This window comes from Dasypus novemcinctus, chromosome 18, assembly GCF_030445035.2.
Source record: "Dasypus novemcinctus isolate mDasNov1 chromosome 18, mDasNov1.1.hap2, whole genome shotgun sequence".
Taxonomy (NCBI): Eukaryota; Metazoa; Chordata; class Mammalia; order Cingulata; family Dasypodidae; genus Dasypus; species Dasypus novemcinctus.
Window position 1 is genome coordinate 61,790,928 of NC_080690.1, and position 12,293 is coordinate 61,803,220.

The following is a 12,293-nucleotide window of genomic DNA, read 5'->3' on the forward strand; positions in this document are numbered from 1 at the left end:
AAGATGGGAATAGAAGGGAAATTCCTCATTATGATAAAGAGTGTAGACAAAAATCCCATAGCCAGCATCATACTCAAGGGGGAAAAGTTGAAAGCATTCCCTCAAGATCAGGAACAAGACAAGGATGCCCACTGTCACCACTGTTATTCAGTATTGTGCTAGAAGTTCTAGCTACAGCAATTAGACAAGGAAAAAAAGGCATCCAAAAAAAAAAAAAAAAAGAGGAAGTAAAACTCTCACTATTCACAGATGACTTGACACTCTATTAGGAAATTCTGAAATGTCTACAAAAAAACTACTTGAGCTAATAAATGAGTTCAGCAAAGTGGCAGGATGCAAGATCAACATGCAAAAATCTGTAATGTTTCTATACACTACTATTGAACAATCTGAGGGGAAATAGGAAACATATTCCATTATAATAACAATAAAGACTCAAATACTTATGAATCAATTTAACCAAAGAAGCACAAGATTTATATTCACAAGAAAAGGTCAAAAGAATGCTAAAAAATCAAAGAAGACCTAAACAAAAGGAACGATAGTCCATGTTTGTGGTTTAGGAAACTAAATATTGTGAAGATATCCATCCTACCCAAACTGATTTATAGATTCAATGCAATACCAGTCAAATTTCCAAAAGAATACTTCCCAAATATAAAAAAGACAATTACCAAATTGATTTTGAAGGGAAAGTGCACAAGTATAGCCAAAGGCATTTTAAAAAGAAGAGCGATGTGGGAGGGCTTCATTGCATGATCTTGAAATACATTAAAAGCCTCAGTTGTCAAAACAGCATATTTGGCATAAAGATAGACTCACTGAGAAGTGGAATGTAATTTAGAATCCAGACATAAACCCTCAGCTCTATGGCCAACTAGTTTTTGGACAAACCTACCAAGTCCATGGTAACAGGACAAAACAGTCTTTTCAAGAATGGTGCTGGGAGAACTTAATATCCATAACCAAAAGAATGAAAGAGGACCCCTATCTCACTCCCTATACAAGAATCAACTCAAAACAGATCAAAGACCTAAATATAAAAGCCAGGACATGAAACTACTAGAAGAAAATGTAGGGAAACATCTTCAAGATCTTGTGGTAGGTGGTGGTTTCTTAGATCTTATACCAAGAGCATGAGCAACAAAAGAAAAAATAGATAAATGGAACCTCCTCAAAATTGAACACTTTGCTCATCAAAGTAATTTTTCAAAAACGGGAATAGGCTGCCAACTCAATGGGAGAAAATAGTTGGAAATCACCTATCAGATAAGGGTTTATTATCTATTATATATAAAGAGAAGCTACAACTCAAAAATAAAAGACAAATGACCCAATGAAAAAAATGGGCAAAAAAATGTGACTAGACATTTGTTCAAAGAAGAAATACAAAAGGTGAAACAACACATGAAAAAATGTTCAACATCAGTGATTTGGGAAATGCAAATCAAAGTTACAATGAGGTATAATTTCGCACCTATGGGGTCAAAGCCCCCTCTCAATTAGAGGTGGAGTGGGCATCGCCATCCCAGAATTTTCAATAATGGGGAATAAAACATGGACTAGAGTGGATGTACTGGTATTCTACTGTAGACTTGTGATTCTAGCAAGGGAAGAAGTTATATCATTGATGTGGAGACAGTGGCCACTGGAGGTGCTGAAGGAAGGGAGAGGGAAAAAGAGGTGTGATTTGGAGGGTATTTTCGGGACTTAGAATTGTCCTGAATAACATTGTAATGACAGATACAGGCCATTATATATCCTGCCATAACCTACAGAATTGAGTAGGAAAGTGTAAAGTACAATGTAAACTATAATCCATGATGAGTGGCAATGCTCCAAAATGTGTTCATCAAATGCAATGATTATACCACACCAAAGAAAGAAGTTGTTAATGTGGGGAAAAGTGGGAGGTGGGGGGAGTGGGGCATATGGGAATCCCTCATCATTTTTTTATGTATCAGTTTATATAAACTAAGTACCTTAAAAAAGTAAATAAAAAAAATAAGTGAGGTCCATGGTTAATTACCTACCATCTTGAACAGAACAACATATCTCTGGCATGTTGTAAATGAATAAAAATTTAAAGGTACAATAGAAACCACTAAAGAGCCTTTAAGTTGGAAATGCTATCTAGTTGCAGCCAAAGAAGGAAAAATTGATATTTGTATATTTTTAAATCTCCATGGAACAAAGCCTTTTATTTTTCAATTAAGTTTTACTTTATTATTTTTTTATTTTTTCACATTTATTTAGTCCATTTTATTTATTTTTTATTATTTTATTTTATTTATTCATTTTTAAAAATATATTACATTCAAAAAATATGAGGTCCCCATTCACCCCCACCGCCCCCACCCCACCACTCCCCCCACAGTAACACTCTCCCCCATCATCATGACACATCCATTGCATCTGGTGAGTACATCTCTGGGCATCGCTGCACCCCATGGCCAATGGTCCACACCATAGCCCACACTCTCCCACGTTCCATCCAGTGGGTCATGGGAGGACATACAATGTCTGGCAATTGTCCCTGCAGCACCACCCAGGACAACTCCAAGTCCCAAAAATGCCTCCATATCTCATCTCTTCCTCCCATTCCCTGCCCCCAGCAGCCACCATGGCCACTTTTTCCACACCAATTCCACATTTTCTCGATTATTAACCACAATATTTCATGAATAGAATATCGTTAAGTCCACTCTAATCCTTACTGTATTCCTCCTTCCTGTGGACCTTGGATTGGTTGTGTCCATTCCACATCTATGTCAAGAGGGGGCTTAGATTCCACATGGATACTGGATGCAATCCTCCTGCTTTCAGTTGTAGGCATTCTAGGCTCCATGGTGTGGTGGTTGACATTCTTCAACTCCATGTTAGCTGAGTGGGGTAAGTCCAATAAATCAGAGTGTAGGAGCTGAAGTCTGTTGAGGCTCAGGGCCTGGCTATCATATTGTCAGTCCAGAGATTCAAATCCCCTAAATATATCTTAAACCTCAGCACCAACTACAATTCCAGTAAAGTAGCATAAAAGACTTGTGAAAAGAGATCACATCTGAGCCCAGCTCCATCACGCAGAAACACCAACTCCAAAGAAGGGCCAACTGACATGGCACTGAACTCCATCTGTCATGACCATAGAACCCGTGGGTCTCTTTATTCCTCGAAAGAACCAATACCTGGGGTTGAATCTACTTTATCTGTCTCCGAGACTCTGCTCAGGTGTGCATAAGGGCAATCCTTCTGACAACCTCCAGACTCTTTTTTAGAGACTCATAGCCATATAAACTCATTTGTCCTTTCCATTTCCCCCTTACTTTAGGTCAAACAGCATTTTTAACTCCTGTTATTATATGTAGACAGGGATATTCTGCTGGTCCACGTTGAACCTTTAATTCAAGGTCATTTTCTAGTTACATCATCAGCTGGTACTTGGTAGTGATCCCTCAGTGCCAGGGAGGCTCATCCCCAGGTGTCATGTCCCACGCTGGGAGGAAGGCATTGCATTTACATGCTGAGTTTCACTTTGAGACTGGCCACATTTGAGTAACACGGAGGCTGTCAGGAGGGAACTCTTAGGCACAGTGCTGCTCTAGGCCTTGTTCTTATTTCAGGTGTATAGGCTCACAAGCATAGTCATTAGTATCAGGGGCTCACTGTTGGACCCTTATTCCTTCCTGGTCCTTGCTGTTGCACCCGGGGGACTGCTGCTGCTCCCTTAGGGACCACGACAGAGCCCCCCCTGGCCAGGAACCCAGTACCCCCCCAGCTGTTGTTTTTAATTGTTTCCACTATGAGTATATCCAAACATTTCCATGCACCCTGGACACATGCCCTGTATAACTCCCTGTCAACCATACGTCCCCTGTAAATAACATCCCATACCAGTATTCCTCCGCTGCTATTCTTGAACCACTCTGTGATACAAAACTTCCTGAAAAGTGAAGCCTAATATAATGCCACATTCCCTAAATAGTAAAATGGAATATAGTGATGAGTTTAAAGGTTAGATATAGAATACATATTGATTTGGAAAAATTCTACATCCTATCTTTTTCTTTTCTTTTTTCCTAATTATTGAGCTTCTCTTCACAAGAGCCATAGATTACAGTAATTCATATATACAATATACAGTACTCCCACATATCCATTATAAAACCTTTTCCCTTCCACAGTGATAATCTTTTAACTTATTCATATCTTATTTACTCAAACTGATGTACAGATATTGAGGCAATAGCTTTCAAACAATGTAACATTTGTGTTTACATTGTGGTTTATACTTTAGGCTATACAATTTTCTAAATTTTTAGTTATCCTATGTTTTACATTATGGTTTACATTATTAGTCTGTCATCCCCTATATGTTTTTGGTGTAATATTACATGTTTTATATCCATCCTTGTGTACTTTTGTGAAACACTTCTATTGCCCTCACAGTTACTTTGGTTCCATCTATTCAATATCTATTTTCCCCTCCCCTTGGGGCCCACAGTGACAGTCAACTTCATTTCTTGAGGAGCCATGTTCAGAGATACTTGCAACAGTGTTGAGGGCTTGATTTGCTCAACTGCCCTAAAGCCCTGGGAGCCACCATTTCTCTTGAGAGATACAGTTCCCTCTATTTGATGGCATTAGTCCTCCCCAGGATGTGGGTCTACCTTCACTCTCATTATATGGGTCTCTACCCAATGATATAACCCACTCTGGCAAAATGAGCATTCAGATATTCCCTAGGAGTCTGTCCTGAGTCAGATTAACCCCTTTGAGTATCTTAAACAGGTAACTTTCCTAATTATATTTTGAAAAGGTTTTCTCAGCATTACACTCTCAACCAACACCTGACAATCTCCTATGTTTGTATGTTGCCCCACCCTCCCCTCAATTTCTTGGGCAATATTACCCATCCCCCCATCCCTAGCCCCCCTCAAACTGCAAAGCCCCACCCAAAGGTAATCCTATGCCCCCATTTTATCCCTTCCTTGTACACATACTTAGCTCCAGCTTATCATAGATTTCACCCATGTACATGTCAGCTTACATCCTTCCTCTACCCCCCCCGATTTCCTGTAAGCCTATCTTCCAGTCTCTAGGTCTCTGAGGCAGCTTGCTAATTTCATATCTTTGAGGTCATGTAATATTTGTCCTTCAATGCCTGGTTTACTTCACTCAACATAAGGTTCTCAAGATTTATCCATGTTATCACGTGTGTTTGTAGTGTATTTGTTCTTAAAGCCGAGTAGTATTCCATTGCATGTATATACCACATTTTGTTGATCCACTCATCTGTTGATGGGCATTTGGGTTGATTCCAACTTTTGGCAATAGTGAACAATGCTGCTATGAACATTGGTGTGCATATATCGGTTTGTGTCCTTGTTTTCAGTTCTACTGGGTATATACCCAGCAGTGGAATTGCTGAGTCATATGGCAAATCTATGGTTAGTTTTTTGAGAAACTGCCAAACTGTCCTCCAGAATGGTTGGATCCTTTTGCATTCCCACCAGCAGTGGATGAGTGTTCCCATTTCTTCACATCCTCTCCAGCATTTGTATTCTGTTTTTTTCATAGCTGCCAATCTTATGGGAGTAAGCTGGTATCTCATTGTAGTTTTGATTTGCATTTCCCTGATAGCTAAAGATTTGGAGCATTTTTTTCATGTGCTTTTTAGCCATTTGTATTTCTTCTTTGGAGAAATGTCTGTTTAAATCTTTTTCCCATTTTTTAAATGGGTTGTTGATTGTTTTATTTTCAAGATATAGGAATTCTTTATATATGCAAGTTATAATTCTCTTCTTGGGTATATGGTTGCCAAATATTTTTTCCCATTGTGTAGGCTCCCTTTTTACTTTATTGACAAACTCCTTTGAGGTGCAGAAGGCTTTAATTTTGAGGAAGTCCCATTTATCTATTTGTTCTTTTGCTGCTCATGCTTTTGGTGTGATGTTCATGAAGCCATTTCCTATTACAAGGTCTTGTAGATGTTTCCCTACACTGCTTTCCAAGGTCTTTATGGTCTTGGCTCTTATATTTAGGTCTTTGATCCATCTTGAGTTGATCTTTGTATAAGGTGTGAGATGGTAATCCTCTTTCATTCTTCTACATATGGATATCCAGTTCTCCAGGCACCGTTTGTTGAATAAGCCATTCTCTCCCAGTTGAGAGGGTTTGGTGGCTTTATCGAATATTATATGGCTATATATATGAGGTTCTATATCAGAACTTTCAATTTGATTCCATTGGTCTTTGTGTCTCTCCTTACACCAATACCATGCTGTTTTCACTACTGTAGCTTTGTAGTATGTTTTGAAGTCAGGAGGTGTGATTCCTCCAATTTCGTTTTTCTTTTTCAATATGTCTTTGGCTATTCGGGGCCTCTTTCTTTTCCAAATAAATTTCATAGTTAGTTTTTCTAGTTCCTTAAAGAAGGCTGTGTTGGTTTTTATTGGGATTGCATTGAATGTGTAGATCAGTTTTGGTAGGATAGACATCTTAATAATATTCAGTTTTCCTATCCATGAACAAGGAATATTCTTCCATTTTTTTAGGTCTTCTTTGATTTCCTTGAACAGTCTTGTATAGTTCTCGGTGTATAAGTTTTTTACCTCTTTAGTTAAATTTATTCCTAAATATTTGATTTTTTAATTTACTATTGTGAATAGTATTTGTTTCTTGATTTCCTCCTGATCTTGCTCATTATTGGTGTACAGAAATGCTACTGATTTTTGCGCATTGATCTTATAACCTGCGACTTTACTAAAGTTATTTATGAGTTCTAGAAGCTTTGTTGTAGACCTCTCAGGGTTTTCTATGTATATATATGTCATCTGCAAATAATGAAATTTTGACTTCTTCCTTTCCAATTTGAATGCCTTTTATATCTGGTTCTTGCCTCAGTGCTCGAGCAAGTACTTCTAACACAATGTTAAATAGAAGGGGAGAGAGTGGGCATCCTTGTCTTGTTCCTGACTTTAGAGGGAAGGATTTTAGGATTTCTCCATTGTAAACGATGTTGGCTGTAGGTTTCTCATATATACTCTTTATCATGTTCAAAAAATTTCCTTGTATTCCAATCTTTGGGAGTGTTTTTATCAAGAAAGGGTGCTGTATTTTGTGAAATGGTTTTTCTGCATCTATAGATATAATCATGTGATTTTTTTCCTTCAATCTGTTTTTATGGTGTATTACATTGATTGATTTTCTTATGTTGAACCATCCTTGCATACCTGGAATGAATCCCACTTGGTCGTGGTGTATAATTTGTTTAATGTGTTGTTGAATACAATTAGCAAGTATTTTGTTAACTATTTTTGTGTCTAGGTTCATTAGAGAAATTGGTCTGTAATTTTCCTTTCTTGTGGTATCTTTGTTTGGCTTTGGTACTAGGGTAATGTTGGCATCATAGAAGGAGTTAGGCAATGTTCCTTCCATTTCGATTTTTTGGAAGAGTTTCAGCAGGATTGGTGTTAGTTCTTTCTGGAGTGTTTTGTAGAATTCACCTGTGAAGCTGTCTGGTTCTGGGCTCTTCTTAGTTGGGAGGTTTTTAATGACTGATTCTATCTCTTTACTTGTGATTGGTTTGTTGAGATCTTCAATTTCTTCTTTCATCAATATAGGCTGCTTATGTGTTTCTAGGAATTTGTCCATTTCCTCTGAATTGTCTTTTTGTTGGAATATAGTTTTTCAAAGTATCCTCTTATGATAGTCTTTATTTCTGTGGGGTCAGTGGTGATATCTCCTTTCTCATTTCTTATTTTGTGTATTTGCATCTTCTCTCTTTTTTCTTTGTTAGTCTCACTAAAGATTTGTCAATTTTATTGATCTTCTCGAAAAACCAGCTCTTGGTCTTATTTATCTTTTCAAATGCTTTCTTATTTTCTATTTCATTTAGTTCTGCTCTTATCTTTATTATTTCTCTTTCTTCTTCCTGTGGGATTACTTTGTTGTTTTTTTACTAATTCCTCCAAATGTGCATTTAGTTCTTCAATTTTTGCTCTTTCTTCTTTTTTGATGTATGAATTTATGGCTATAAGTTTCCCTCTCAGTACTGCTTTTGCTGCATCCCATAAGTTTTGGTATGTTGTGTTATCATTATGATTTGTTTCAAGGCAGTTATTGATTTCTTTTGAGATTTCCTCTTTGACCCATTGTTTTTCTAAGAGTGTGCTGTTTAATTTCCATATCTTGGTGTGAGATCTGGACCTCTGGCCCTTGCAGATTTCCAGCTTCACTCCATTGTGGTCAGAGATATTATTTTGTATGATTTCGATCTTTCTGAATTCATTAAGCCTTTCTTTGTGGCCTAGCATATGGTCTATCTTGGAGATTGATCCATGTGCACTTGAGAAAAATGTATATCCTGCTGTGTTTGGGTGTAATGATCTGTATATGTCTATTAGATCAGCTCTTCTAATATACTGTTCAAATATTTTGTTTCTTTAGTGATTCTCTTTTGAGATGTTTTGTCCAGAGTTGATAGTGGTGTATTAAAATCCCCCACTATAATTGTAGATGCATCTATTCTTTCACTTAGTTTTTCCAGCATTTGCCTCACGTATTTAGAGGCGCCCTTGTTAGGAGCATAAATATTTATGATTGTTTGTTCTCCTTGAGAGAGTGTCCCTTTCACTAATATGTAGTATCCTTCTTTGTCTCTCACAATTGTTTTGCATTTAAAGTCTATTTTGTCTGGTGTTAATATAGCTACTCCTGCCTTTTTTTGGTTATTGTTTGCTTGTAAGGTTGTTTTCCAACCATTCACTTTCAGCCTCCATGAATCTCTGGGCCTAAGATGTGTCTCTTGTAGACAGCATATAGATGGGTCATATTTTCTTATCCAATGTCCCAGTCTGAATCTTTTGATAGGTGAGTTTAATCCACTGACATTCAGTGTTATTACTTTCAAGGAATTATTTATATTAGCCATATTTTGATTGGACTTGTGTTTGTCATATTTTATTTGTTTGGTTTTTTTCTTCCTTTTTTGTCTTTTTTGTTGCTCTATCACTCTCCTCCAACTCTGCCTGTGCTTCTTTTTCCTTTCTTCCTGCAGAACTCCCTTTAGAATTTCTTGAGGGGAGGTTTCTTGTTGGCATACTCTTTCAATTTCTGTTTATCTGTGAATATTTTGAACTCTCAATCATTTTTATGCTAGTTCAGCTGGATAGAGTATTCTTGGTTGGAAATTTTTTTCTTTTAGTACCTTGACTATATCATACCACTGCCTTCTTGCCTCCATGGTTTCAGATGAGAAATCAGCACTTACTCTTATGGAGCTTCCCTTGTATGTGATGGTTTTCTTTTCTCTTGCTGCTTTTAGAATTTTCTCTTTGTCTTGAGCATTGGATAATTTGACAAGTATATGTATTGGGGTGGGCCTGTTGGGGTTTATGACAATTGGGGTGTGCTGTGCTTCTTGGATATGTACATCTGTCTCTTTCAGTAGATTTGGGAAGTTTTCAGCCATTATTTCCTGCAACACTCCTTCTGACCCCTTTCCCTTCTCTTCTCCTTCTGGGATGCCTATAATACGTATGTTTGAGTGTTTTGCATTGTCATTCAGGTCCCTAAGGCCTAGCTGGATTTTTTCTATTTTTTTATTGACCAATTCTACTATCTGTTTGATTTCCAATGTACTGTCTTCCACATCACTAATTCTCTGCTCTGCCTCTTCTAGTCTGCTGATATTTGCTGCAAGTGTATTTTTTATTTCTTGAACTGTGGTGTTCATTCCCATCATATCTGTTATCTTTTTGCGTATTTCTGCAATTTCCCCTCCAAGTGTTGTCTTCATGTTGTTAACCTCTTCCTTTACTTCATTAAATTTGTCGGTGATAAATGTTCTGAGATCTTTAATTACTTGTGTGAAGTTCTGCTCCCCTTCCTGGTTTTTAGTTTGTTCATTGGATTCAACCATGTTTTCCTGATTACTGGTTTCGTTTGTAGTTTTTTGTTGCTGTCTGGTCATCATTTTATCTTGATGGGATTAATCAGTTCCTTAGCTTCTTTGTCTAGTCTTGGGGATTAATTAGCTGTTGTTTTTGCATAAGTGTTTTATCTTCTCTTTGTCACTTTGTTCTTCTTATTCTAATTTCTTATTGCTGGTTGAGTTCACTTTGAAGGAAAGTATTAGGGCCAGGGAAAGGCAATTGTGTAAGAAAGGAAAATGTGTAAAGTAGTATTGGTAATAAACATTAACAGAGCAACAATATGAGATCTGGGAGGATGGATATTAGATTCATGTAAGTTGTGTAGGGTCAATAGCAGTAAGTAGAGTACCTATAGTGAGGTAGTCAACTGAATATGGGAGGAATATGGTATGAATTAAAAAGCTAGTGTTTTCATGAGAGAGGGAAAGAGAAAAGAAAGGTAATAGTTTCAAGAGTGGATAAAAGACAGAAAAAAAAACAAAGGTATTAGAAATTAAAAGTTAGACAATTTGGGGATCAAAGAAAGGGAGGTGGAATATAGGAGAGACAGTAGATGATAGAGGATATCAAGATGTGGGGGAAAGGGGATAGTGTAGGTAGTCAAAATCAATTCACACAGAAATGAGGCAACGGAGGATGAGGAAACCCAGCAAATGTGAGGTGTTCCCTGCAGCACCCTTTCCGGACAAGATTCCTCTGCTCATGGTGATCTACACAACCACCACAGCAGTATCCCAGCAACGCTTCCATTTCCAAAACCTCTCTATGACCAAAGTCTTTTTAAATAAGGGAGATAATATCTGAAAATGCCTGCAGATACCACAAACAAAAGAAAATTTGCTCATGGCTAAAGAACACATGAAATTGATAAGACCAACAATTGGCTAGAAAAGTGGGCAACTCTTCAGAGCAAAAATAATCTAAACATGGCTCTTAGGCATACAAAACTCAACCATAAGCACTTGGGAGAGAAGTGCATTTATGTCATCCTGAGATAGTGAGTGTATCACACTATGTGGTGGCTCCAAATGAGCAAAGATCCCTGTGTTTGGGTACACTGCAGTGATGAGGATCCAGTGTAAGCAGGAGGGTCCTTACAGGGGAAGAGGGAGAGTCAGAGAAGGAGACGTGACAGAGAGATTTGAAGATGCTGTGCTGCTGTCTCTGAAGAAGAGCATAGGGGCTGAGAGCCATGGATTGCAGGAGGCCTTTAAACAGTGGAAAACACAAGTGGATTCTCCTCCTGAGTCTCCACAGACATTGCAGCCCTGACCAAGCCATGTGTTGTGTTTCATTCCACTAAATTTGTGATCATGTTATAGCAGCAACAAGAAACTAATACAAGGTGCATCACCTTCTCCAATCCAACTACAAGTGTGTGTCAGACAATGATTCAGTCTGGGCCAAATCATGCAAATCTTTGCTACTCTCTCATCTCCTGAAGCTCTTTTCTTTTTTTAAAGATTTATTTTATTTATTTCTCTTCCCTTTCCCCCATTGTCTGCTCTCTGTGTCCATTCGCTGTGTGTTCTTCTTCATCTGCTTGCATTGTCAAGCGGCACCAGGAAACTGCACCTTTTGTTATTGTTGTTATTGTTGTGTCATCTAGCTGCATCAGTTTTCTGTGTGTGTGAAAAAGCTTTTTCACACGGGGCATCTCTCCTTGCAGGGTGCACCCCTAGCATGTTGTGGGGGTGCCCCTGTGTGGCAGGGCACTCCTTGTGTGCATCAGCGCTGCGTGTGGGCCAGCTCACCACACGGGTCAGGAGGCCCTGGATATTGAACCCTGGACCTCCCAGGTGGTAGGCAGATGGTCTATCAGTTGAGCCACATCCACTTCCCTCCTGCAACTCTTGGCAAAACCTAAACAGTATAATGACCTGGGAGCTGTGCACCTTAGGAAGGAGCAGCCTTGTTTGTGGGATCTCAGGCACGTAATTGGAGTGAACTCCGCCCCCCCAGACCATCACCTCCCACAGAGCCTTCAAGCCCTCAGGGAGGGACTGAGTCCTGTAGTCCTGGAGCTTGGACGGGGCTGGAGGTGAAGGGGTAAGAGAAGGGCTTGCTTGCTGGGTCAGGAGGGGATTTTTGCCCTAAGGCCAGAAGGAGCCATGGTGAGTTCTGGATAGGGAGAGCCCTGGAGCCTCTGAGCTGGATGGTCATGCATTGAAAGGAGGCTTGTCTCTATGAAACCCACCTTGGAAGGTTACTGGAAGTGCAGGACTGGAGTTCTCCTGGCTGGGTCCCGAATTCTGGGTCCTTCCTCACACGGGTCACTCTGACAGCCCCTCACTTAGCCCACCCACCCACCCAGGGTTGAATATGGCCCAATGGCTGGCCTTTGGAACAAGGAGAAATCCT